Source organism: Capsicum annuum, chromosome 5 (genome assembly GCF_002878395.1).
Source record: "Capsicum annuum cultivar UCD-10X-F1 chromosome 5, UCD10Xv1.1, whole genome shotgun sequence".
NCBI lineage: Eukaryota > Viridiplantae > Streptophyta > Magnoliopsida > Solanales > Solanaceae > Capsicum > Capsicum annuum.
In genome coordinates this window covers 183,096,966-183,102,519 of record NC_061115.1, presented here as the reverse complement: position 1 = coordinate 183,102,519, position 5,554 = coordinate 183,096,966, and positions in this window count along the sequence as shown.

The following is a 5,554-nucleotide window of genomic DNA, read 5'->3' as shown; positions in this document are numbered from 1 at the left end:
CCTTCAACACCAAGTTCTTGAAGAAGTACTATCCTTAAAGAAAGATAACACTCCTTAAGGCACAAGTATAAACTGCATGTGCACTCCTTAAGGCACGAGTATAAACTACATGTACATTCCTTAAGGCACGAGTATAAACTGCATGTCCACTCCTGGACCGTAAGAGTATAAACTGTGTATGGCTTAAAAAGAAAATGAAAGTCCGCTAGGTTGAAACCTCGAAAGCGGTGGCCTAGGCAAAAGTTAGGACATAAGAAAAAAACACTCACCCAGAACTACGTTGTGACTTGATCCTCTTTACTGAGGTACTCAGGCGCTTGGAATTTCATTCTGAGTTCAGTTCTACGAGTATAAAAAAAATATGTTCATACAATATCTACCATATGGATAATAAGTATGAAACTATTCTAATTAAATTTTGGACTTACTCTAAATATTTGTGACTCAATGGGGGCAACCCATCGAAAAGAAAGAGAGTTCCTTCAATAGGATTTGGAATACCAAAGTTCTCCAAGCCTACAACTAAAAGGATCTCAAAATTTACATGCATTAAGGTGGACAAGATTTGTTTGTTTTCACCTTACGCGGGCCTCTAACGAGTTTATCCTTAAAGAATATTGAAATTTTCATGTATTAAGGTGGACAAGATTTGTCCCTTTGTACCTTAAGCTGACCTCTTACGGGTTTATCCTTAAAAGGATCTCAAAAGTTCCATGCCTTAAGGTGGACAAAATTTGTCCCTTTGCACCTTAAGCTGGCCTCTTAGGGGTTTATCCTTAAAAGGATCTCAAAAGTTCTATGCCTTAAGGTGGACAAAATTTGTCCCTTTACACCTTAAGCTGGCCTCTCGCAGGTTTATCCTTAAAAGGATCTCAAAATTTTTGTGCCTTAAGGTGGACAAAATTTGTCCCTTTTCACCTTAAACTAGCCTCTTACGTGTTTATCCTTAAAAGGATACAAAAATTTTCATGCCTTAAGGTGGACAAAATTTGTCCTTTTACACCTTAAGCTGGCCTTTTACGTGTTTATCCTGAAAAGGATATAAAAATTTTCATGCCTTAAGGTGGACAAAATTTGTCCCTTTGCACCTTAAGCCGGCCTCTCACGGGTTTATCCTTGAAAGGATATCAAAATTTTCATGCCTTAAGGTGGACAAAAATTTGTCCCTTTTCACCTTAAACTAACCATTGGAAAGGGCCCATACTTAAAGAATACCATTGCATAAGTGCATCAAGTGAAAGGGCCCATACTTAAAGAAGACCATTGCATAAGTTCATTGATGAAAGAGCCCATACTTAGAGAAGATCATCGCATAAATGCATTTGTGAAAGGGCCTATACTTAAAGAAAATCATGCCGTCTTCAAGCTAAGTCTTTCGGTCTTAAGGTGACAGAGGCGAAGTTAAACTCTTACCACCTTAAGCCAGCCAATTATGCCTAAATCTTTTGAAGTCTTTTGGTCTTAAGGTGGCAGAGGCGAAGTTAAATTCTTACCACCTTAAGCCGGCCAATTATGCGTAAATCTTTCAGTCTTAAGGTGACAGAAGTGAAGTTAAACTCTTACCACCTTAAGCCGGCCAATGGTTGCATATTGCATATTTGTTTCAACCCTATAAAAAAAGGGATGAAACAAGAAGAAAGTAAAAACACAAATAGAAAGAATATTACCTGTTAGAGCGTTGCGATCTTGAAAATTGTATATCACCAACTTAGATTGAGATACGATGCCTTGATGAGAATAAAACCCTTAAAATCTAGTTTGAGGCAATCAAATCTCCCTTTGGTGGTGATGGTCCCACATCAAGATATAAATTATTTGGGGAAGCAATGCAAATCTGGAATCCTCTGTCAGATAACATATAAGATCGACTTCAAAAAATCATCTGGAACAATCCAAAAAATGATGAAATCAAAATTTTGGATATGTTATACATGCATGTTTCCTACATCTGTAGGATCAAGTGGATCATAATTTCGATACTCTCACATTGAGATATAATATTTTTGGTGATGTCACGTAAATTTGAAATTGTTGATGCATCAAAACTCAATATTGATTTTGGGATAACACCTGAAAATATCTCGAGTGTAGTAAATTATGAATTTTGGATATGTTATAGATCTTTGTATCTAATTTCACAAGAATCAAGCGGCTTGTGATTTCATCCTTCCTAATTCAAGATATGAAAGTTTTAGTAAAGACTCGCAGATCTGAAATTTTCAGCATGATAAAATTCAAGGCTAACTTAAAAAAATTTTCGAGATTTATATTGAAGGAATTTAAAGCTAAATTTTAGATATGTTATAGATCTCGAAGTCTAGTTTCTGGAATATCGAACAGTTCATAATTTTGATATTCTTACAATTAGATATGAATTTTCAACCACTAACATGCTGTGCTAAAAAAAGTGACGAAAATAAGAGAAAAGTAGGAGGGAAAGAAATTACCTCAATATTGTTGATGGCTTGAAAACCCCAAAATTGATATTAAAAAAGTAGGGAAACTACCTTCTTTTGATAGAGTTGTAGGATGGATGTTTTCTTCTCCAATATAAATTCAGATTGGAATAACTTTAATCTCCAAATTCAAATTGGAGATTGTTTCTTTCTCCAATATAAATTCAGATTGGGATAGCTTCCATCTCCAAATTCAAAGTGGATATTATTTTCTTGTCCTATACAAATTCAAATTGGACGTTATTTTCTTCTCCCATACAAATTTCAATTGGAGTTTGATTTCCTTCTTCCATATAAATTCAAATTGGAGGTTGTTTCCTTCTCCCACACAAAGTCAAATTGGAGGTTGTTTCCTTCTCCAATCTAAGTTTAAATTGGAAGATTTTTATTCCTGGTTAAGTAAGGCAATGAAAAAGTCTTGCAAAACTGTTTGAAATTGGATATCATGCCTCACCAATGGGTCTTAAGTAATATGGTTTGGCATTAAAGTTTTTGAATGAGGTGTTCTTATATATGAAAAATCGTTGAAGCAGGAAGGAAACATGTTTAAATAATCATACTTCAAGGCTAGTCTCCAAAATATTAAATATCTCGACAAGTCTTGAAATAGGGGGCATTTGTGGGTGATGTAATTTTATTAAATTTAAATCCGTACAAAATTTGGATTATATTAAATTCAAAATATATTAGTCCCGAATAAATATTACGGATTAATATAATTGAATTAATTATTTAAGTTCAAATAGATATGAATTTAAATAAGGCCCAATATTTATTGGGTTAGTCCAATAATTTGAGCTACAAATGATGAGCCCACTTTACTAAGCCCAAAATATTGTCATATTCTAGAGGCCCAAATAAGTGCCACGTGTCAAATGATGTGGCATGCCAAGTCAAGTGAAGGATCCAACAGGACCGTGCCACCTGTCAAAATGATGCAGCAGGCCCATGAAATAAAAACCCATAAAAGGCGCCACATCATTTAAATTTGATTGGTCAAAGGAAGTCTATATTGATCATGACTCTTCCTTTCCTATAACTATAAATAGGGGCTTCATAATTCAGAAAAAGGGATCCCCCAGAATTCTAATAAGTAGCAAGAGAAAGCTCGTGGATCAAACTCCGCAATTTCTCTAAAAAACTCAAGCATTCAAATCAAGTTCATCAAGATTCAAGATCAAGACCACAATATTCAAGAACAAGCTCAAAAGCCCTTGAATTTAAGCACAAGTCAAGATCAAGTCCCTCAAATCAAGAAATCAAGTTCAAATTCAAGATCAAACTCTAAGCCCTTGAATTTATATTTGAAAAGGTGAATCAGAGGATTCATAAAGATTGTAACACTCGCATTAAAATTAATAAAATAATTGTTGCAATATTTTCTTGTATCGATTATTTATTTTTTCGGCTTCAAGAATTTTACCGTCCAACAATTGTTAGTTCGTGTATTTAAAAACTTCGAAGAAAAATTTTGGCTGGTGTTTATTCGTGTATTTGAAATCTAAGAAGGGAGATTTCGATGGTAGATTTTCTTTGCTGTTAATTGGTGAATTTGAAAACGTCAAAGGGAGTTTTCAATGGAAAGAATACTGTACAAGATTTTATAAAGAGTATTGATTTATTTTAATTAATAACGTGGACCTCTAATAAAAGGTCACTGGACAAAACTATTTTTGAAAATCCACCGTTATAAAAAAGATATGGGTGAGCTGGTTTTGTAACGGTGATGACGTTAATGATCCAAACTTTTAAATGATGACATAAATAAGTCATTTTTGCTAGTTCGATGGCATATTTGAGCCTTTTTCTAAAATGTGAGATAAAAGAACATAAAAATAATTGCACCAAAGGGTGTGGTTTAGTGTTTTCACGAAGTGGGTTGAGCGCGATGAGGTCTCAAATTCTATTTTCAATAAAAATAAATACTAAATAATTTCTTTTCAGTATTTTGTAAAATTAATTGAGGTGCGCACAAATAAAATTGATTTAAAAAAATTAGAGTATAAAAGAATTAAATAAAAAGGGAAAAGAAAAAAAATGGAGAAAAAAGGTTGATGAATTAAAAAAGAGGGGATAGGGAAATAACAATAAAGGGTGAGAGGTTAACCAAAAAAATAAAAATAAAAGGTGAGAGGGTAACAGGTGGGACCCATTTATTTTTTATTCAAAAAATAATCCCTCACACACCAAGTTAAGGGTGTTAAGTGGGTCAGAACGGGTCAACCCAAAATCGGCCCGTTAAAATTAACCAGTTTGTGGGCCGAGCCGGGTCTGGGTTGGGGTTAAGTGGGCCGGTTTTGGGCTATACAGTAAAATTTTTAAAAACAATCCTGACCCGTCCCACTTAACCCAACACGGTCTAACCCATCCAAACCCGGTAAAAAAATAGGTAAAACAAAAATTCAATATACACTATATAAACTCACCTATATACATTTTAAATACGTTAAACAATATATATACACTATATATAGTATATACTACATTAAATTTAAAAAATATATACACATATATACGTAACATTCAAAATATATACGACTATACGTACTACTTTAAATAAAACATATACTACAACATATATATACTACAATATATATAAGTATATATAGAGAGAGTTATATACTAATTAATAAAATATATACACACGTATATGTTAAATAAATACGTCTATAGAAGATATATACACACATATATATGCACCATTCAATATATATGTACTACTTTAAATAAAACATATACTACAATATATATATATATATATATATGTACTAATTTATAAAACATATACACATGTATACGTTAAATAGATACGTCTATAGAAGACATAAACACATATATAAGCACTATTCAATATATATGTACTACTTTAAACAAAACATATACTACAATATATATATATATATATATACACTACAATGTATATATAGTTATATACTAATTTATATAACCTATACACACTATACATTAAATATATACGTCTATAGAAGATATATACACATGCATATTACAATATATATAGTTATATACTAATTTATAGAACATATACACATGTATACATTAAATATACACGTCTATAGAAGATATATACACAAATATAC